At 39.1% G+C, this 24,128-nt stretch overlaps 1 protein-coding gene across 3 annotated transcripts in view; it reads left to right on the top strand.

The window, feature by feature from the left end:
- Positions 1-2,427: 2,427 nt before the first annotated feature.
- The window catches only part of LOC135484323 (uncharacterized), a 38,413-nt gene continuing 16,712 nt past the window's right edge, over positions 2,428-24,128 (top strand). The window contains exons 1-2 of one of the 3 annotated variants that reach the window (XM_064765678.1): positions 2,428-2,590; positions 21,262-21,341. The gene's annotated coding sequence lies outside the window, so the exon portion shown is untranslated. Of the gene's footprint in view, positions 2,591-5,541; positions 5,628-16,967; positions 17,021-21,261; positions 21,342-24,128 lie in introns of those variants that run through there. The other 2 variants (XM_064765677.1, XM_064765679.1) reach the window with 2 other exon arrangements.

Below are 24,128 nucleotides of genomic sequence, written 5' to 3'. Positions count from 1 at the left end.
TTCAGAATTGGTGCCACACATCTGCTTTTCCATGGTCAGTGGTCGATATCTTCTATTATTTATTTGGCGGCATAGCTTTTTAGGCAAGTTAGTTTTGTAGTATTATGTGTAAACGTGGTGAAGGCTACTCAATGGTTTTGAAAGCTTAATTCTTGGCTGGAATTTTGAGTCATTTAGAGAAACTGTCCACATCATACAGAAGCTTATAGCTAAGCTAAACAGACTGGTGGGCATACTTGATTTTGTAATATGTAGTTACAATTCTACTGTGACTTGATTGTTGTATTTTTAATAAAGGGGTGCAGAATAAAACTGATTTACCACTGCGACTGGTCCTTTGCAAAATTAGCATATCATCCTCGTCCTCACCACCACACCAATATATATTTTCAACATACTCTGCCTCTTGATATTTCAAACTTGATATTTTGTTACGTGACAAACAAGTGAAAAAACTCTGACTCTCAGGATGTCTGGTTTGATAGTTCCGCCACAGGCACTCCTGCCCAACTAACAGCACTGATCACATAATATTTGATGAGCTGATGGGTTTTGATCTTCATGTGCCTGTGGTTCCGCTACCAAACATTCTCTATATCATAGAAAGTAGAAGGAAACCACCTGTATTGCTATTGATAAGTATTGGCACCGAATCATTCAGACCTACTTGACGTTATCAAATGTGACAGGCAGGTGCGGCAGTTTCACGCCAACGACTGCCACAAGCTGTTTTTTTAGATCCGTTCATTTGAAAGACTCTGTTATTTCCTATCTATTCTAAGCCTGCCAGCAGCATTGATGTTCACCCGCTACCAGGGGGACAATAGGCAGTAGGGGGGTTAAATTGGCCATCATATGATATACACAGTAAGGACAATGGGTCATGTTTAATTCACCTTTAAACAGGTACACTCCCGACACAGTGGATCGGCCTCGTCCCTCACATAAGGAGATCCAATAAGGATAACTCATTTGACTGCCCCGGGAGTCTAGGACCAGATGACACCTTTGATTTTGCCATGAAATTTTGAAAAATATAATGATCATGGATTTATTTCAACCATCGTTTTCACAAAACACGCACCTGTTATTAAAGTCTCCTTGACGAGCCCACAATGCAGCTGGTGAAGATGCAGACTTGGTGGAGTGTGTCACAGAGTGGCCCAGTGCGCTTAAGAGCCTTGTCATGGGAGCCGTGCACCTTTTGACCTCAACATGGTGAAACATTAGACTATATCTCCAAGTTAAAGGGAGACTACATGCAGTAGCCAAGGTTGCTCTTACTGTCTCACAGTACAAGGACACTACTGTGGTGGTGGTGGTGGTGGTGGTGGTGGTGGTGGTGGTGGTGGTGGTGGTGTATTGACATCAGGCGACATTTGCAATAAACCAACGAGAACATTAAATATGCCAGACATATTCACTCGGATATATCAGATGTTGGTTGCCTTATAAAGAAATTGGATATATATCATTCCATTGGTTGCCCGAAGGCTGATGGATTCCTGATCTTGACAAATCCTCTTTCATCTACTCTTTAGCGGCGATATGGTATGAACGCTCCGTGGTATACTGATATATAATATATACCAATAAAGCAAGATAGTCAACCGGTAGTCACTGACAAACAATTATATCAGTTTTACAAACGAACCTGCACTTCGACAAGACGCACATGCAGTCAGCAAATAGTTTATCTGACATCAACGAATTCAAGATGTCTCCTTTATTAACAAATTCACGACGTCTCATAACTGATTTTACTGTAGGTCTCCTCTTATCTGCGGCTGTCGCAATATGGACTGCCGCTGTCTTCTGCAGCCAACATACCAATCTTATGTATTATCAAAAATATAAGTTAGTAATATTAATATTAATATTCTACTTGAATAATCATCCTTCAATCTTGTCCCACCCATAGAGATGTTTTTATGGCCCGAACACAATCATGCTCAAAATGTTGAAAAGTGAGAAAACAGGCCATTGATATTAAGACATAATATCGCTCTCGCTGAGGTATATCATATTTCATTCTATCTGTGGCTCAAGAGGCCAAAAAAACTGTCTCTGGCACTGCGCTATAAGAATGTGACTGCCATCTGAACATTTTTCAGCTACACAAAGTCTTTTACATCGCTAGACTCCTCTGGTATTATACAGTAGAACCTCTTTATTAAGGACACCCTCGGGACTGACGTAGAGAGGTCAAATTGAATGGTAATAACTAATTTGGGACCAAAACTTGTGTCCTTAATAGAGAGGTTGTCCTTTATAGAGAGGTGTCCGCTAAGGAAGGTTCCACTGTATAGATACAATCCACAGGCAGCCTGGACTGGAACCCCCGCATGAACTCAATGAATAACACTTCACAATGATAAATACCACACGACTAATACCATACCCACTTACGCTGACTTAGTACAGAACTAGCTGATAGCTCACCCCTGTTGGCTGGGCTGCTTGCCGTTTCTTCTGGATTATACATTCTATTATTTCATGATATGTCTTCATTAAGTTGTCTTGGATTAATAATAGCTTCAGAAAGACGACCTTCCTTCGATAGCCAAGTGTAGGCCTATCATCAGATCAGGTAAGCATTTTCTCTTAATCAGCGCTCTAGTCTATGCCTATGGCTACGGCTTGTATTAATATATAGTATATACTGTGTGTGTGTGTGTGTGTGTGGCTTGATTATACTCACTGTTACAAGTGGATCCTACTAGGGGGTGCAACTGCAACAAACCACTCTTTGTGGGAAATGTGGCCAAAGTAGAACCTCCCTTTGCGGACACGTCTCCATTAAGACACCCTCTTTAGTTAGGACACTAGTTTTGGTCCCAAATTGATTGTTTCATTCGATTTGACCTCTCTAATCGGGACACCTCTCTATTAAGATTTGGCTACCACCATTTTGGCTAGAACAATTTTTGTCAAGAATATATTATACAGTGGAACCTTCCTTAGATGATACCTCCCTTAATAGCAGGACACCTTCTCCATTTAAGGAAATTAATTTTGTTCAGGAACTGAGCATCTCCAGTGAATGTGACCTTTGAACTTGGGACACCTTTCTAATAGGCAGACATGTCTGTCCCAGGGGTGTCCTAAACAGAGAGGTTCTACTTTACCTGGCTGTTTTCTTTGATGAAAGGCCTAAGCTGAGGTAGCTTACCCAAATATGCGTTGATGGTAATGTTTGCTTGCCATTGCTGCTATATCTATGAGAAATGCTACACAAACCTTACCTTAAACATGTTAAAGAAACCAATATTTCCAGTCCACTGTAAGCTTATATTATAAGCTTAATTTATATCATACATGTTGTAACCTTACTGTAGGCATAAAAAGCTTACTGTCAACCTGGAAAGTATTGGCTTGTCTTTGATTTGTTAACTGAAAAGTTGTAAGTAACATTATCGTTCTTGTATTAGGTCTTTTTAGGTAGGATACACGCAACAACCAGACATGTTTCCAGCAAATAATTTGGGCCTCATTTCAGACTGCATCTATTCATTCTCAGAAGCTCTTGTCTTTGTGAATATTATCTTGTTAGGTCAAGGCACATTAAGATCCTTCTCCATCATATCTCCTGTCAGTTATTGCTTCACTCTCAATATGACAGTCTTTATTTCATATCTGGCCATTATTTTCTGAATATCAATGACATCGACATAATGATCTGAATCTGTAACTGACCGAGTGAAATCCTATGAAATCCTACTACAGCAGTACCCTGTTTTTCTGACATATGCCATAATCCTCAATGTGTATGATGAGGATTATCTGGGATTTGGAAAGTTGGTTGTTGGTGGCAGTTATTGACTAACACTCCCATGACTTCGTTGTCAAGGATGCCAGTCCATATAAGAACACCACAATTTCTTCTGTACACACGCTGGGACAATCGTTGCTGATCCCACTGAATCTCACCACTTAAAGGGCTCTGCAAGCAAGCAATTTATTTTATGCAACCTGTGACGTATCCATGACAACATGACAACTGTGATTGGAAAATTAACAGCTATTGGTGATAATCAGGATTTCTGTCAGGACTCATTTTGAGGGCATGTTTTTGGGGAGGGGCAAAATTTTTTCTAAATTAACCTTTTTCTAAAAAAACCTTTTTATTTCAGACATACATGTATATGCATTTTCCAGCAGAATTTCATCACGAATGTTAGCAACTAGAATTTATGTGAAGATAACATCCGGCCGGTAAACAAATTTCTGCATCTAACATGTCAAAAAGATGAATTTTTTGCTCAATTTAGGAGGAAGGTAATGTACCCTCATTACTTCTTTGAGGGTATTGAATAAAATAGTTCCTCGGGCAGACGCCCTGAATGAGCCCCATTGGTGAAACTTTCTCTTAAATTCCAAAAAATTTTACCATGAAATCACTAAATGGCAGGAGCTGCAACTAATAACTTTGAATGATTCACTATGAAAGTGGGTTATTTGTAAGTAATGTTATCATGAAAAAGACAAACACGAAAAAAAACCTGATAATGAAGAGTTAAATTTTCCCCAGTCACTTACTAACCTTACTTTATTAATATCAGCATTCAACCTCTCAAAAAAATAGATTTTACTTCATGGCAGACCATGTTTGTTGCTCTTGACTGAGAATATTGTGCACCCACATTGCATGCCAACTGATTCTATTTCATTACCAACTGCTGGAAATAATAATATGCTATTGCCAAAAATAAGTTGACAACGTATAGAATTCCGTTATAAATGTATGAAGGTCGTTCGGCACCATATATCACTAGACAGGATTGCTCTCATTCACCAATTCGCTTTATTGGTAAACTCCTTGACGAGTTCCACGAAATTGCAACCCATTGAGCACTCTTGCTGGTTATGCAGAATTTAGATCGATAAGACTTTTTCTGTGATTTGTTTTTAATACAAGTCAGATGCAGTAATGTGTGGTGTTTGCATAAGTTTTGCATTTCACAAAATACTGCCATTTTGGCAAATCAATGTGAAAGAGTGAGGGCACACAACCCACCTACCCGACTAACCTTGTCAGGTCAGACAAAATTCTAAAAAATTATTCTTGTCCTTGCACAACCTCCATTCCCTCGAAACTCCTTAGATTTATCAATGAAAGCTTATCCCTTTCTTTTTTATGTATGGATCCACGTGACTCCCCTTTCGTATAAGAGCTTCCAACGCATAGTGCCGTTCAAGGTTAAGTATGCCGTTCAAGGTTAAACCGACGCATAACCTGGCGTTCACTATGATGAGTTGGTCCAATTCTGCTGTCAATCCATGTGGAATAACATGGCATGGCATGGACTTGACCCACTTCTAAAATCAATCTTCATTATGCAGAGTGTCTGTAAACTTGGAGAGCAGTGAATGTATGATCAACGCCTTCAATGTCATTTAAATATGTACATGCTGTATTCAGAGCCATGTTATACATGTACGTCAAACAAACTCTGCCATCTATGATGTGGATCGATGCTGTTTTCTGTGACCAAGTGGTGTCGCTTGTATCAGAGCTCACTCTAGTTGCGGTCGAGGTCTGTCGTAGTTGCACTATTAACGTGCGTAATCGTATTGATGGTGGATATCATAGCTCAGGGATAGTATACTCCATGTAATAGGCTGAGGTGAGCTCTTTTTAAAGTTGATTTGATGTTTATGATGCTATTCTTACTTAACACAATGATGATGTGGTTTGTTCCTTTATAAAATGATGTTGGAGTTTGCTATTTTTGAAAGCAGCTGTAAAACCTTTGGTGACAGAATCGTATAATCACACTTTCTATCACCTTGTTTTACTGAGCAGAAGTACTTTGAATTAAAATGTTGCGATTCTCGTTAATTTTTATGATAAAAAAGATAAATGTTTTGGGAAGTCATATACCTAATATAGAATAGTAGTAATAAGAGCTCACTCACTTATACTACCACTGTAAACAAATGGTTGGCCTAGTTGTCTGATGGTTTTGGTGTCATCTGTGTCTATTTGTAGTAAGTAATGAAGTGTTGAAACAAGAGTATGTGCCAACCAATCTTGACCTTTTCAATGCTCTGCAAAATGCTATTTCTTGTAATGCGATATTCTTGTGAAGTAAGAATTCTAAATTATGTAGAGCAAGCAAATTTATGAACCATGACCTGTTCCTATACTGTTTGATCAGACAATATATATTTTGAAAGTGATGTCTGTTATTTGCAAAATCAGGTCAGTTTCTAAAGGTACAGGCATGATGTATTTGGAACAGCGCCTTATAGTTTATGATTGACATTAGCTTACAATACATGCCTTTTTTTTAATATCAGGACGGTTTCCTGATTGTGTTTCAACGTTTTCAATAGGCATTGATTTCTTGGCCCAAAAAGTCTAATGTTTATATGACATATTCAATCTTCCAACCATGGTTTTGGTTAAAAAAGCATCTACTTGAGAAAATCAACACATTGAGGACAAGTTATGATGCTGTGAGTCCAGGGCCCAGATACAATCATGACCAAGAGACGTCAGGTCAGTGATGCAAACGGTTGTACTCTACTGCATAGCAGTTTTTACCAGAGAGGTTTAGATTTTGATTCAAGAAGATTTTGATTGGAGAATGAGGTGATTTTTTTCTCTGGTTGATTTAATCAAGTCAATATTGATTCTAAGCATACCAGACATTGAAGTCGCACTGTTTCATTGTACATCTGATACCAAGATACATCACTTCGTTCTGGATCTCAAATCAAAATGTTAACCTCTCCAATCATTCTCTGCAAATCCCTATTTGTCTATCTCAGTCTACCTGCCTGGGTCATTGGTCAAGACTGATACCTTCAATCTACTCTTGGAATAGTTATTGTCTGAGTATGGCTTTGTATTAATGGCTCCAAGACCCTGTTTGCTTTGACCCAAGGGCTGTTTAGGGTTAGTGTACTTGAGAAGATTAATTCCAGAATGAGTAGGCTTCTTCGATATTGTTTGAGTGTGGCTTTCTGGCAGTGGCTGGACCCTCTTTCCTACTGAAGGCTGATGGGGAAAATATTGATTGATTTTGGAATGAGTTGACTCATCTAAGAAAATAGAATGAGTGTTTGAATTTCAATTGAAACTCAATCAGGAATGTTGATAGTTTTAAAAGTGGTAGAAATTGAATATACCTAGTTCATGCCGTAGAGTCATAATAACCTTCCTCCGATGGTGGCTCTAGTTTGAACATACTTCTTTGCTGACACATGGTTTTGCATAGCCCTAACCTTGGCGCCACAAGGTATGTTTGTACGTGTACATGTTTTATCATTAGTTTTTTCTGTAGACATGAACTTATCTTGCCTGAGATAAAGAATCCAAGAAAAGTTTGTCATTATCATTGTCTGCTCTTAGTTCTTTTGGATTTGGCTGCTTTTGATGAGATTGACTGGTTGTCAAAATGATGAGGCACTTTGCTGGAAAACCTACATGTATCCTTCTAGCAAAGATAACTGGCCTAAAAACAAGAAGATATGCAATAAAAGGAACTCTCTGAAGGTAGACATGAACTTTTTGTTGTGAGATAAAAAGATCCAAAATATTGAACTTGTTTCAACAGGATATCAGGCTTCTTATCCCAATGTTACGACCTTTTTATCACAGGAAATGTATTATTGGGTGAGATTTTGACACATACCTACCATCGATTCCTGGTATCCCAACACATTCAGTATGGCCATCAACGCACGCAAGCTCATGAAATGAGACCTTTACGCCTAAAGCATTGTCTGTCAGTTGGTGGATTATTGTAACAGCAAGTGACAACCAGATTATTGGCAAACAGGTCTCGGCAATGTAACATATTAGAATTCATATCTCGGGAGAATGTTGTCTCTCTCGATCAAAATTGTTTTACAACCACACAACATCCATCAGCATTCAATTTGCTTTTTTATCCAAGTCAAGAGATGATAATGAATTTTTATTTTGAGAGAGTTGATGCCATTATTTGGGGAAGTTGTCATGGTGGTTACAATGATCATTAACCGACAACATCAATAAAGGAAAAAAATCCCATAAAAGTTGAGACGTGCTAAGATTGTAATTGTAATAATCATTCTAACTTCCATGAAGTTTAAATATTTACTTCTAATCAAACTCTCTGAAATTATCGATGTGTATTTTTCAAAGTGGTAAACCATAAAAATTCGCCTCTTTGAGAAAACGTCGGTGAATTCAAGACATTTATGTGTATAGATTCCAGTCAAGTGATAAAAGTCTGTTCACCACTTCAACAAAACACAGATGACTAAGAATAATTATGGCTTGGGTATATAGGGTAGTTAATTGCTACCAGTGCCATTTGATATTCGTCTCTAGGTTATACTCTCAGGATGTGATATCAGATTTTTTTTCTGCTGCTGGGTCGGAGTCATGTTCAGGTGTTTTTCTTGAGGGATCAATAAACCAGGTGCACAATTGGAGGATACCGAATTTGATGTGACTGCTGTCTTATATGGTGATGGTAACATACAACAAGTTGGAAGAATGCGTTCAATAATCAATAAATTGTTCTTCCCCATGTCTCTTTCTCTCCCAACACAATGCAACAATGAATGATTCAATACTGTGGGATAAGCTGCCTTGCAGTTGCACCTGTCCGGCAAGGGGATCGAATTTCAATAGTACTGTGAGTTTGTTAAAGCTGGGGAGTGGGGACATTGTCTGTATAGTACCCCAGGATAGGGCCTGTTTAAACGTGAGCACGCGTACCAGAGCCAAAATCTGGAAATATAGTTCAAATTTCTAATCCTTGTGTAGTTTATCTATGGTTGCACCGTCATCAGTTGCATCATTGTTTTGAAGTTCTGTGGGTGTTGAATTATGGCCGTTTTGGCTAATCAGACAAAAAGATAGGAAACTGCCATTCACCACCATCGGAATAACCATTAGTGGATTTTCATGTTTGAGAATAGGTATTCTCAACAGCTGAAATTTGGCAAATATTTGGGAAAAAAATATTTTTGGAGTTATTCAAAATCAAAAGTAAGTGGTCTTTTTTGTTTCATCTAGTAGTCTACTAACATATTGAGTTGCCTGTACTATGATGACCCCAAATGATGCCGTGTGGCGCACTCGAACTGACTCGGTTTGTATTGATCAGAAATTTTGTATAAAAAAGGGGTTGCATATCCTCGTAAATATTTATATCATCTCTCATAATAATAGGAAATTTTATGTTGAGGTTTGAAAATTCTGCGGTACACAATAAATTTTTTTCACTTACAACATGAGACTTGGACGTCCAAGAGGTGCATGTCCGGACATGCACCTTTTGTATCAAAAGTATAATTTATTATCAAATGGTATTAGGAGCATTCCTTTTGGGGAAAACTGATTTTGGAAAATCTTCAAAATAGGATGATATGTGAAAAAGATGTCCCGCTTGTCTTTAAAAAGGTTTGCTTGGTACTTTAAAGGTCACTTGAATAAGAGCACATTGTTTTGTTCAAGAAATCTTAAAGCTGACACTGATTTTGAGTGCGGGGAGCAAAATGAGGCCTCAACGATAACAGGCCGTTCTTGAGGGCATGAATAGACATGGACATGGGTTATTGAAGTCCTGACGCAGTTGAAAGATAACCCTTGGTGACATTACATGTACATGTTGCTTGTATTGGTATTGACAATACATCAGTTATTTTAGGGTTGGTTGCATTTATCGTCCCTAATTTTGTTATTGACAAACAGTCAGAAAAGTAGTTCAAACAAGGCTTGCTTCATCCTGAATCGAAGATGTCAAACATTTCTCTCTATCAATTTGCAACCCATTGAAAATGACTTCACCAAAAGAAGATTTCCTCTTTTTCACCCTAGTAGAAAATTGCACAATTATGTTTTCTCCTTATCCTTCCGAATTGTCAATACCCTTTTATTTCATATGACTTCCTTCCAAATCGTTTATGCACCGGGTGTTGTTAGCAGATTGGGTTATCAACTGCCTAGTGAGCAATTTCCCCGTATTATCCGATTATTTCGTATTATCCAATTCTTTCAAATTATCGGGACAGCATTTGTATGGCTGGAGAAATCAGATCAATACGCCATTGTAAGATGTTGATGTTTCTATCGACAAATCACATCAAGCAGTTATATGTCTGCTTCCTAAGATATCCGCTTGACATTTATGGTCGCTTGGTGGTCCCCGGTTTTGGTACGGAGGCGGTGGATAGTGCCACTCAGGTCTTTTTGCTTGGCTGGGAAATTCTGTTGCAACAAAGGATTCATGGATGTTTAAGCATGTGTTATAATGAGAGGGGAAAAGTGGCACTGCTATACATTTGCAGCCCCAGGACATATAACCTAAATAATGGTAGAAAAGAGCTGACAATTCAGATGGACACAGAGGCTGTAAGGGGCTTTTATTGTACCATACACCTTGTTACTTCAACATGTTCAAATTGGGTTTTTACATGGTTGCGAATGTTCTTTCGACAGACATGGGATTGATTCAGTTCATTTGATTTATATCTTTGGAGGATTGCCAGCTGTCAATAATGACGGTTGATTTCCAAAGCCTGACATTGCAGTAATTCCGTCAATTGCATTAGTATATTTGCCAAGAGAGTCAGTAACCAGGCAGCAGTCTACCACGTGACTTCAGACCTAACCCAATTTTGGTCACTAGGTATTGATCGATTCTCCTGTGTAAACATTGTTCCCTGCTGTGCCGATTCATGTGTTTTGCTCATGGGTGCTACCATATGAAGAGGAGACACTTCTACATTTGGAGTTCTTACATATGTTTGCACGTCTGATATTACTTGTATTATATTCTGTTTCTTCTGGCAATAACATTAGCACCACTTGCTCAGCAAGTAGTAAAACCCATGCAGTCAGAAACCCAACTGCATTATTGTTTTTACCGCCAAGCTCTGGAACCAATTGCCAGAGGGCTTATATTGCCAAGATCAAACTGCTAGTTGACCATACTGATAGGGCTTCTTAAGGAAAAGATATTCAGCTGATATGCCGAGAGAGCCCTTAAGTGTAAAAAGAATGCTATGTCACATAGTCGCACAAGTACTCGCTTGTAATAGAACATGTTACATGTTGCTTCAGGTACTGCTGAAAACACACTTTAATAAATCTTCTGGAGGGGGCAGTTTATCGTCATGGCATTTACGCAGAAACCCACTTGATACCTTTATCCTAATGGAGTTCGTCTTGAAAGAAGAGGATAAAAGCTTATCTTTTCCTCCGTCAAAATCATTTCCTGTTATGAAGTATCGCTACTTTCAGAATGCAGTCGTCATGGTTACAACAATAACCTTCATCCCTCGCCAATGGCAGTAGCCCAATCTCAAATTTCTGTGAAAAAATCAAATGAAAATGCAAAGGGTAGATCTTCCTGTCGGGAGCCAATTAAAACATCGTCCTGGTTGATAAGCATCATCAGTTTGCTGTTACCCTATGCGAACACCCTAACTAGGTTTAGGTTTAGAGGCAGGAATATTCAAATTCTATTATGAATTTCAAAGTTTCATTGATCGACATCGGCTTCAACCTGAATAAGGTCACCCATTGCATGTCACAACTCCACTGTACTATGGATCTTACTGGCCCTCCAGCACTATGTTACTTAGGATGTTTAAGCTGAAGCCAACGATATTGTGTTTAATCTCCTGACTGTTAACCGAGGGTATCATTCAAATGCTATTGATGGTTGTCAATTTGTGGAATTGTGTTACCTTGATGCAACCATAACAGGCACAAACCATCCACCACAAATATTTAGCACAATCAAGCCGCTCAATGCGACCATTGTATTTTGCACCAAGATCTAGTCTGTGTTGACTCTGCAAATATTTACCTTGCCTCTGGAAATGTTATAATATTTGTATAATTTCCTTTCAACAGTCCTGTTAGGCAACAGCACGTCTGTTCTGATCAGTAATCTAATTTAATCCTGGGTCAAATCATTTGATGAGATCGTTATTTGAATTTTTTGTTATTGATGGCAATGTTGCCCTTAGGAGCACTGTACATGTACGTAGGAAAATCTGGTGTTTTTTGTGTAAGATAGATGTCTGAGAGACGTCTATTAGTCTTCCTTTAATCCTTCCACCGCAGGTTTCTCATGTACCCAACATCATGGCTCCAAAGGTTTTACATCTCTACGCTCTAAGCCAGTATGTATTGAGTTATGAAATGCTCGAGTCCGGATGAAGATTCTGGTTCTTAGATTTCTATTCTAAGGCAAGTTTGAAAAATCCAAACTCTTCCAGTTTTATTCCAGCTGTGTCCTCCAATTGCAGAGCTGGTTGGTTAATGACCTTATCTTGTTGATTTATCCCGTTTTAGAGAATAGGGTGGACATGTCAATTTCCTATCATGCAATTGATTGTCAAAAAAAGGTGATTGGTTCTGTGTTGACATGAGGGTCAATCTTTGAGATACTGTCGCATTCAGTGTCTGAGACCGAGGCTGTCCCTCTTCAGCTGCAACTGGGTAAATATCACTTTGAGGAAAAAGAAGGCTTATAGGTTGAGTAAGTTTGCACACATGCTCTAACACACTATAGAGAATTGCAAGGTAAACCGTTGAATGCTTGTACTAATATGCCATTAGTCTGATCATTCAGTCCTGGTATACCCATTTCTTTTCCAGACATTTTCTTATTGATTTGACCATTTTGTTTGCACAGTGGCAATGTCCAGCACTCGATAGAACACATCGATCATGCATTCGTGATTGTCGTTTACGTGCAGTTGGTTCTGTGTGTTGATCAGGGGCAACAGGGAAAACAGGGTCCAGATTAGCCATGTTTTTATTGACCCAGATGATGTACATGATAATGTATAATTGTGATGACATCAAAACATGAAAATTCATGTCGTATCTAGTCCTGGGAGATGTGATAGATTGAGCCACTGCATATAGAAAAAGTCCATTAGTTCAAGACTTCAAAAATACCTTTGGAGCTGTGTAAGTAAAAGTATAATGAGGTGATGAGACGGCTACAGATCTCAATCTTAACAAACGCACAGATGTTCGAACTGTCCAAGGAACAAAAATAGTTGAATATAGTAACGAGGCTGATTATTCATTTTTCTTGCCATGCCAGTCATCCCTATTAAATAAATTTAGATTCATTATTTTCATTGTATACATGTATGATACTGTGTCAACAGTACCGGATCGAGGGGCGCCTGGAAATAAGGCCTGCCTTACATGTAAGTGACCTGTGGGAAACTAGCATCAACACAGCATGATATGATCAATGTTCTTTGCAGCGGCTGTTGTCGTTGTACGTATGAAAGTTGTATTAGAAACCTGGGCAAGAAATCAATTCTGATTTCTCTTTCACTGAAAAATATCATAATTTAGGCCATTGTGGCTGAATTCTGATGAGGATAGATCACCATTATGTGATATGTGTTGGCTTTATCTGGTGGCATAAAAATCAATATCTGACCATTGTTGATCACTCCTTTGAGGGATCGGGATCGTTTTAGGAATCGGGAAATCACCCAGCTTGATGGTGATATTAGGTGATATTTTATTTGCATTGGTATTGAGTGTCATTGACATTGTTTGTTCTTATCCCACTCGAATAGAAATTTGTATTATGATGGTTGCGAAAAAACCCCAGTATCCTATGAAGGTTATTCTGTGAGCTCACATTAGTCGCTGGCATTGGGTAAAATCATGAATCATATAATGATTGCGCAGTTGTGTTTCTTTGGCTGTTGATGACTTGCTCCAGCATACAACCGCAGTTATGTTTGTTCCCTTAGGAGTTGATGGTTTCTACAAAGATTTCAGAGCTGTGAATAATGTGGATAGTTGAACAAAAGACTTCAAAATTGAGGTGAGAACGTTTTGGTGTCTGCTAGGCCCCTTCTTCTGCTTTCGGAAACCAGGATTAAACTTGTTAACTTGTGCTTTCATTATTTAAATTTGTCACCTGAAACCACAATTTTTTTTGTACATAGAACTTTTCTAAGCAAAATGTTTGCCTAACATTGTCAAGTTGAGTTTGGGCAACACATGAATTTGAACAGTATTAGGTGCCAAATCACTTCTGTTGTCAAGTGTAGTTGCGGCAACAATTGGAACAGCTTTAGGTGCCATCTTGATCACTTCTGCAGTCATTGCTGATCTCATCATTTACTCTGAACACTTTGGTGCCATTCTACAAAACAGACAGCCTACAATTATTGACTGAATCCACTGGAAATCATCGATTTGTTCCTTCAAGTGTTAAATATATAGACATGGTTGTGGTGCATTTAATATTATTCAGCATCAAGTGTTCATATTGTCTCTCCAGGCCTACTGTTAACCGCTAAGTTTTGCAGATTTTGTGAATAACCAAAGAAATTTATTCCGAAATTTGTGTATTGCAAAAATAAAGAGGGGGTAGGCCTATACATTTACCTACCAATTAAACGGTTGTCTGTTGACTCAAAGTAACAGATTAGCCGCACTTACACCACCTGAAAATGGACCACCAATCTTGGTTCGGGAACCAATGCCGCACCATCGAAAATCCACCAAGCGCTTACACCAGCGCTGCAGCTAGTTATAAAATCCGGCTACAGATGGCGCGCAAACAATAAGCAGAACGCGGAAAGCCTTGGCAGAAAGCGCCATTTCGAAAGCGCCGCCTGGAGCCGAACCATCTAACTAGCTAATTGCCGATCCATTTGCGCTTACACCACGACAAAGCCGAACTTTTAACAAGCCGGGCGAATTTGGACCATCAAGCTTGGTGGGACAAATTCGCTCGGCAATTTGTATCGGCAATGGATTGCCGAACCAATTTGTCGCGGCAATGTGGTGGTGTAAGTGCAATTGGTCCACCAATATTTCGTGGTGTAAGCGCAGCTTATAGCTAGGGTAGTTTTAGCTTGACTGGTCATTAAGTTTGAAATAAAAAATTGAAGTGGTGACAGGAAGGTTCGATAATAGTTGAAAATATTTCTTGGTACCAGAAATCTTTTAATGACTTGTGTCTTGATGTATCACTCTCTCAGCATTCAACTTCTCGATCTTGATTGCAAGTGCTGATTTCTTTTTCACTTAGTTTATGAATATCGGGCAAGTAAAGTATAATCAAATCATCCATTGGTGCAGTTATATTTCATTCCCTGGGTCTGTCGGTACAATTAGTGTTAACGAAATCATTTTAAAATCATTACCACAGACTGGTTTGAATCCATTAGTGTAGTCAATTGCTTCGCCTTTAGTATAGGCCACAATATACATCTATATAAAAGATATTGAAAATTTAAAAGGTAATGTCAGTTGATTGATAATGCTGGCTTTGACTCTGGTTTTTGCTAGATGAAAGTACAAGAAACACTGCAAGCTTGGTAGTGGCGGCGTGGTGGATTTAACAATAGTTATACCATTTTCGATCCTCTGCCTCACCCTTCAAACTTCGATTGTGGCCGAGTGTGAACACTACTGCCATATTGTTTTCCTGCCACCATTCCAAACAAGTCATTTGAGCTGGATGTCTCAAAAATTATCTGCCCATGCACCTGTCGCCGTTTCTATCAATATTGAATAAAAGGAAGTACTCGCCAGGTTTTGTGCTGAAGGAAACAGCAGTTTTCAAATGGGGAACCACTGTATTCAAACATGTCAAACCAAACTGTCTGGGTTGGATGGTTGGAAGTACATCTTTCATGTTCCATAGAGTGGTCTACAGTTGTCCAAGTCCCGATGGCCTGCAGTTATTATATTGATCTTTCTTCATCAGATCTCTGAAGCAGCTGGTCTACCATAAATTTTTCCACCATACCTTTATTGAATATGGATATTTTGACAAAAGGACCAGTTGATGCAACAGGGTCCAATTAGAGTGACACCCTTAGGGCCCTCTAATTCTATGACTCCATATCCCCTTTAACTGTTTTCTTCCCATCCCTCTAATTCATAAACGTCCCGTTCAAGAGCAGGAAGTTGTATGACTCCATATCCCCTTTAACTGTTTTCTTCCCATTGAACTTGAACTTGTCAATATACTTGGAGATGTTCACCAATGTTCACCAATGTTCACCGATGAATTATGCATAAACATCCATCATTGATTGGTTCATTAACATGTACATGTCAGTGGCTTTCATTTTAGGTGAAGTTTACATGGATTTTTATTCTTGATACATCTTGGCCTACTTTTTTCAATACTCATTCATAACTATGTATATAAATGTGTCAAGACTGGTTAGCTTTTGAGGGGCACCTGTACAAAAGACCTTTTTTACATGTGATACCTAGATGGGCCTCCACTTGTTTCAAAGCCATCTTCAGGTTCTTCCTGTGGTTATACAGCTTAAGTGCACATAGCTTGGAGGTGAAGTTTACATTGGATTTTGATTGTTTGGTACCTTTTTAGATATTCATGAATAATTGTGTTTATGAGGGGTCGTTATGCTCTCCCAATGTGCATGGTTAACTGCAACACAGCGACAGATTTGAGGTGAACTTTGCATTGGATTTCCATTTGGTTTTCTCCACGTGTGGATTGCCTGCACAAGACCGCTTTGGATAAAATCGATCAAGCAGGAGATGCAACAAATTGATGTTTACATTGGTTAGGCTGAACATGTCTTACAGATCATGTTTCAGCAGCTGGAACAATGTGCAGTTCTAGTGAATTTTGGATCCTTTGTGATTCCGCATAATACCTACCTGTCTTAATTGTTCTCAAGAATGGAGAAAATGCAAAGGATGTTCATTTTTCATTGTCATTGAGTTTATCGGACCAGGTCAGTGATAATGTTGAGCCTAAACAAACAAGTCACCAGGGCTTACATGATAGGCCTTGATTATCGAAGATATAGTATCTTAGTGCAATAGTGTGTACAATTAATAGTTGTTGAATACTGGTGGTTGCATGAGGTCAGCAAGCATGGCTGAAGAAGAAACTGGTCTAGTTGACTGGCTATTTGTCATTCTCTTCAAACAAGAACAGTATTTAGGCTCACCGTTTTATTCTGAATCCTCTAATTGTCATTGTTGGTGAGGATATAGTTGTCAATGAGGATATGGAGGAGACAGGTCAGTTTAAACAAATAGTAGGTCAGGTGCAGTCACAGAGAGAAGATGTACATAGCTGTATCATTGAACAGGGCCAAGTCACTCAATCAGCATGAGCAGTAACGTTTGCATTAAGTCCTAACGCTACTCTGTATCAATCATGACTATTGTTTATGAAACTGCTGAAGGAGATAGGCCTTCCACTTTGTTGAGCTAACAGGACGTTTGTCTCTGATGGCACCCGGTGGCATTTGTCTGATTGAGCAAGTAGGCCCAGGACTGTGATTCTTCCCCAGATTTCTCGTGGATGGTGGGAAATATATCGACAAAAAAGTGATCTGTCTCAACCAAAACTTGTTTTTGGTTCACCCTGTAAGATAAAAGCATATATTGTAGAATACCCATTCTGTATAGCTTTGTGTGCTGGTGTGCTCATATGCATTTGACTTGTCACTTTTAGCCATTTTGCCATTTTGGATATGGAGTAAAAATCACATGACTTTTTATCACAGTCTGATTGGCCACAGAGTCAAAATGTAATGTAATGTAATTGGCATATTGTACTAACGTTGACAACTGACAACATTTTGAAAACAAAATTGGCTGAATAACAACAAAAACACCCTGGTTAATCAATTATCACTCAGTGTATTTTCCTGCATTTTTTCCGCAGTGTTTCCTGCAAGTGGAAGCTCTAATGGCTGAGACGTTGCTTTACAGTCTTCCAATTAACCTTTTCCTTTTCTTCTGACCTTCTCCATCCCCCTACATATTGCATGATAAAGAATCATCATTCATTTATCACTCGAAGAACCAGATTTGCCAGATCTATTTTCATTTGTAATGTGGAAGTGCGGCACATACCCAGAAATGGAAATGACACCTGATCACCGATCGCTTTCCATCTCCATTAGCCATCTTGGGTAGACGAAAGCAGCAGAATATAATGGCAGAAATGTTACTGGCGCGTCTGAGTATACCTCGTCAAAATGGTGATAACTCTTGTGAGGAACTTTCTGGTTTTATCTGTTTTTTATTTGGTGATTCTAGTGATTTTGATTTGGGTGCTGTGACTTCCTTTTCTCCTTATAGCATCAGTAAGTTGATGAAATTTCATTGATGAAATATGTCTGCTGTATCAACAGGTGTATGACCAATAACAAAATTACAAAATCGACATGTGTATTGCGTACAATTATGTATTATAACCTTGTTGTTCTCAGTTTAGATGTGGCTCACGGCTTCCAACTCTTTTTCATCTAAAATCCAAATATCCCACAAAAGTTTGGGTCAAGCTGTCAGCCTAAAGACTGCAACTGGTCTTTGAAATATACGCTCTCTTTTCCTAATGATCTCCCCCTTGTTTGGCATACGGCACAACCTATTTCTTCTTTTCAAACTTGCCAGCAGTCCGGGGAAAGTAATTCATCACTGTCACCAGGCCTGTAGCTGGGTGTGGGGAGCAAACACCTCTTTTATCCTCCATCGCTCTGAACCACTGGGCAGTCAATAGATAGTAATTCTATCGCTATTTGCATGCCCACTCAAGCACCGAACCTGGGATCATTATTTTGTCAGACAAACTATACGAACAGGTGTGTACACATGCATTCCAACATTCAGTGCAGGCCTCTGTTTAAATAAACTAATCTTTAAAATCAAGGAGGCTATGAAGTGATCATGTAGAAAGCCAGGTAGAGGAGCATGTGTATGATCCTTCCATGCAAAGAATAGGAGGAACTTAGCAGGGTTGATTGATATGGGTTTAGTATTTTAAAACACCTTGGTTATGTGGAGTATTTTGTATGTAAAATACATTGGGCCATGTTTTGGCAATTTTGCTTGACCCTCACTTAGTTCAGTGTCTGAGACAAGCGATTGTCCCAGTAGATATCAGATCCTTGGTATTCATTTTAGAATATTCAAGGTCAGATGATATCAAATCATTGGCGATGGCTTCTACAAGATCCCTTACTTTGGTAATGTTTCTGATCGATGTGAGTATTATAAGTAGCCTCCAGTTGAAAGAAATGCATGAAATGATGGGCAGCTCATCATTCAAGTTTCAATGTGCATCCTCTGAATGAGCGCCATGCACTATAAAAGACCATGGGGAGTAGTTATTTTAATGATGGAGCACCATGATTGCTTGCATCACACTGGTTGCCACACAATAATGGTTTCCTCTTGGTTTGAGAAAATGTATTGATTTATTGAGGTGGATTTAGAGACACGGCATCTAATCAAATTTTAGGAAAGATGCTTAGACTCTGTTATTTATGCATGTATTTCTCTGCTTTTGTTGAAGATCTTAACATTAAACGTAGAATATTTAATGTAGTTTCCTATAACCTCAACTCGCCTTGAGTATGGAGCTTAAATGTAGGCCATAACCTTGGTAGCAGCCAAGGTTGTGGAGGAAAATGACAGCTCCACCCAAACAGTATTTGATGAGACAACCAATACAGATAATACGGTATCAATTTCTATTCTAAAACGCCTCTATATACTTCAGGCATAATCCACTGAAAACTTACTTTTGACACATAAAAACGAGGTTCTGGTTGTGGTTTCTGTCCACAACCTCTAAGTTAAAACGAGGCGAATAAATAATAATCCAGTTATGAAAATGAAACATTGTAACAAAGGTGTTTAAGAATTCTTAATCAATCTGTAGTGTAATAGAAGTACTCTTCTGATACTGGGAAATTATAGAATGTGTGTGGGATACAAACTTCTAGCTTCATCAGTCTGAACTCTACCACCAGAAAACAGATATGAGCTAAACCTGATTCTATACTATCTACCTATATTCTACCTGTCTCCTTCTTACATTTACTTTCAATGTTATTTTTGATTGAGTTTAACTTTTAGATCACCTTGGGGTACAAAGATGCATTGGGAAGGTATTACCAAAGAAATATAAGACTCACATAGATCCAGAAGGAATGAATGAAAATTAACCTTGAAATGGAATTCCTTTGCTGAACGAATTCTTACAGCATTGCTTTTATAGGTGGCTGTTTATCAACATGATGTATTGATGGCATTCATCTTTCTCGTTGTTGAAGTGTACATGTTTTTTGCATCCTCCTAGTCTTTGCAGTACCTCATGCTTTAGGCCAACCAGTACAAATAGTGAAAGAGCGTAGAGATTTCAAAGCCTTGGGCATCAAAATGGGCTTGGATTAGTAGGTCAGAGCCAGCCAAGTCCAAATTCTGCTTGGAAAACCTGACCTAACTTCTGAAAGACCCCAAGGTTGGGCTTCAGTCAGAGTAGGTCATGTAAGTGCCAGCTGATTCCCACCTGCAACCAACACCTTGACTTGGGTGATGGCATTGCCCTTGTATACAGGTATACATAACAGGTGTTCATTTTGGAGTATATCATGTCAAGTTCAACAAGATTCTTCCATCAGTGCCATCCAGGAATCAAGATAGCATGCAGGTAGTCTGCTTGAGGTTTGTTCCCCGTTGGCAGGGGTCCACCCTCCTTCTGAGAGGTTCTACAGTATTTTTGAAAACAAACCACAGAAGGTACTGCTGGTTGATCACATGAGAATAAAACTCGCAACTTCTTCATCTCTAATATGAAACGAAGGCATTCACCTCAAACGTGAAAAACATTGTTCTCTAAATGGAGGCACTTCGGTGACTATTATTTTTCAATTTGAATGCAAATTATGCCATCAGAGACTGACTCTCGAATTGACTCTTGGTTAATCATATGAAAAGTCTCCATGGCTTGGTTCAATCATTGTTCCATTTCTCATCAAAATGTGATCGTCTGATTACTTTCACAAGTTCATTTGGTCGACTTATGGAATGATTTCCCTTGACAATATATGTGACATTTCGCTGTCGGGTGGTGTCGCCAAAACTTCGAGTTCGCCCACAGTTATGAGCATGTTAGGGACCATCTCGAAAATGAAGGCGGAGAAAGTGGGTGATTGCCACTTTGAATTCCTGATCATATCAAATAGGTCCAAAATCCCCATTCCAACATGATGTATTTGTGACAATCTGAGTTAGACTTTCCAAAGAAAATTTCTATCATTTTTCTCCTCGTCAGATAAAATCCTGATTGTTGGTCATAATATACCTGATTTTTAAGATATCTTCACAATCACCACCCAGATTTCTTTCTTGTTCCCCGACACTGTCCTTTGAACAATCTGAACTGATCTTTGAACAGTTTGATCAGGTTTTTGAGCATCCTTTGCCAATGTTTCCTTATCAGATATAACATTTTATCATTACAGATGAAGTACTTGTACTCTTGGTTGCGAACTGGACTGGGATGTGGCTACTGCAGAAATGCGTTGCTTGGAGACTGATAAAGGTAAGAACTGTTCTAAGATGAGTCGGAACCATGTCTTGAAAAGAGTGGCTGTTCTGAAATATCTAAGTAGCATTTCTATACATGTTTCTCTAGAGCTGGCTAATGAGTAAATTGCACTGCTAACAAGCAGTTTTTATATCACTGAGATCATGGCTGCATGCTAGAAACATCCGCTGGTCGTTGTGAGGACAAGAATCTGATATCTGTAATGGCAGTAATCTGCATTCAATATCAAACCCATCAGTTACCGGGTTTTACTGACAGGCAGGAGTTCGTTTGACGCACATAGCAACAATTATAATCACAGGTGGCACCCATTTTATTTGATTGTTTAAGCGAATTATTGGAATTCGCAAATACCTGCTGGAGTGAATTGATTGGAGTCTGAGAATTGTCACATTTGTTACCTGAAAACACAAGCTCATCGACTAACTGACGGAACCATGCCCGCACAGCGGTGGGGGGGGGGGCATACGCTGGGAACGAGCTCCCCCTTACGTCTAGTTTTATATGTCCCTGTGTCTTTAAAAATTTTATCAGCTGAACATCAGTGTTGACCCAGCCTTAGTAAACTTGTCATTGATCCCTTATCTGGTGTTATAGTAGTTGTCTTTGTTGAACACCCACGTTCGTGAGTCTCCTCACATCAGCTGTTCCTTGATGAGTGTCTAAAATAGTGCACCTGCAGAGGCTTTGTTTAGAATATCAATCGAAGTTTTTATGTGACACTTGTTCATGTCCAGAAGATGTTTGTGTAATAACCTTCTCTTGTCAGTGAATACCCATTCGGCCCACATACCCCGAGGCAGTTAGACCAGTGTGATGTGCACACCGTTGACTTCACAGGAGATGCTGTCCAATCAATGTTCAAAGCAATCTAGGTCACAGGAGGAGAAAACAGCGGCTGATAAAATCATGCAATTTTCTACAAATTGTGTAGACATGAAGCATATTGTTTGTCATGAAGTACCACTGTATCTTCCATTGACAATTCAAGTCTCCAAATTGATTTCCATATTGGAGAGAAGCTATACTGACACGCCAGGTAGAGGGGGAATTCAATGGAATACAGGGCTTTCCAACTTCTCCAAATTAACTCACCCCGTTGCTTATATAAGGTCTGATGATTTGTTTATACTCATTTGCCATGTGTTTTATTAGTTGATAAGATGTGATTTGGATGAAACATCAAAACATTTATATTCATTGGATTGGATTGGATTTATGATTTGTAATGGTTCCTTAATGCTCTGTTACTGTCTCAATCCATGTTTGTCATGTTCTGCAAATTGGATAGTGTATTGTGTTCTTCAGGTGATCAAATATTAATATCCCGCCTAGCTGCCAGAAAGTTGTCGTGAAAGGTCCATATTTCCTTTTTTGGCCAATTTTGCCTGCTCAGAGGCACGTCGTACCAAGATCAATTCCAGTGCCATTGCTCAGCAGATCTTGTATCTATAGCAGGCGAAAACAAGCAATTAGTTTGAGACTTTGGTCTTGCTGGCCTGGTTCCAAACTTGCGGTGTTTTGTCAACCTTAAAGGATCCAGCAGGTATCTCGCTCTGCAAATGTTGCTGTAACCTGCCAGGCAGCCATGACAGCATGATGATTGTAAGTGGATGTGATTGGTTAAATCAATTGTCGTGTTGTCATAGCTACGTACAGACCACATAAGTTGCTAATGTTTGCAAAACTCTTAACTGATTTGGATGTAGGGATCACACCAATCATTGATTAATGAACATAGAGACCTTTCTCATCATCTCCTTTCATCATCATTTCCATTTAACCAATTTATGAGAGGGTCGTCCCCTCCAATCCTAATTGGATGATGAACAACTGTTAAGATAACAATTGACAGATTCATTTGTTTTTTCAATCACTGCAATGTAACAAATGATACCATGTTACATGTACCTCCATTATCTAGATGGTTTATGAGACATTTCAGTCATTATTGCAGATAGTTCTGAATGAGATGATAAATCACTTGCATAACTCAGTATAAGCAGGAAGATTAGAAGAGTACTGGTGCATACAAGATATTGAAAATATATGCCTGGTTGAGGTCATATAAGCCGCACGTACACCACCTGAAAATGGACCACCAATCTTGGTTCGCGAACCAATGCCGCACCATTGAAAATCCACCTAGCGCCTACACCAGTGCTGCAGCTAGTTATAAAATCCGGCAACAGATGGCGCGCAAACAATAAGCAGAAAGCGCCATTTCGAAAGCGCTGCCTGGAGCCGAACCATCTAACTAGCTAATTGCCGATCCATTTGCGCGTACACCGCGACAAAGCCAAGCTTTTAACAAGCCGGGCGAATTTGGACCATCAAGCTTGGTGGGACAAATTTGCCCGGCAATTTGTATCGGCAATGGCTTGCCGAACCAATTTGTCGCGGCAATGTGGTGGTGTACGTGCAATTGGTCCACCAATATTTCGTGGTGTAAGCGCAGTAATAGTCAAATTATTTGAGACTTCTATCTATACAACGGTGCAAAAAACTGCTGTGTTGTAAGTCTTCCTTGCAACATGAGAAAGACACTCCTTTCTTCATTTTTGAGTGAACCAGACAAATTGGCTGATTTCATGTCCCATTCAATCTGCTTGTTACTTTTTCTTGCAGACTATGTCTCAAAAACTGGTGAAATGTAGTATTGGGTTCGTGTGATAATGGATTGGATCATGGAGTTGGTTGGAGGGGGGAAATCTACCCTCAGATATAGTCACCTGTCGTAAAATAGGGGGGGGGATATATTAATGTGATATTATTCTGCAT

This window comes from Lineus longissimus, chromosome 3, assembly GCF_910592395.1.
Source record: "Lineus longissimus chromosome 3, tnLinLong1.2, whole genome shotgun sequence".
NCBI lineage: Eukaryota > Metazoa > Nemertea > Pilidiophora > Heteronemertea > Lineidae > Lineus > Lineus longissimus.
The sequence above is the reverse complement of the archived record's forward strand: the minus strand, read 5'-3'. Positions and strand labels throughout refer to the sequence as shown.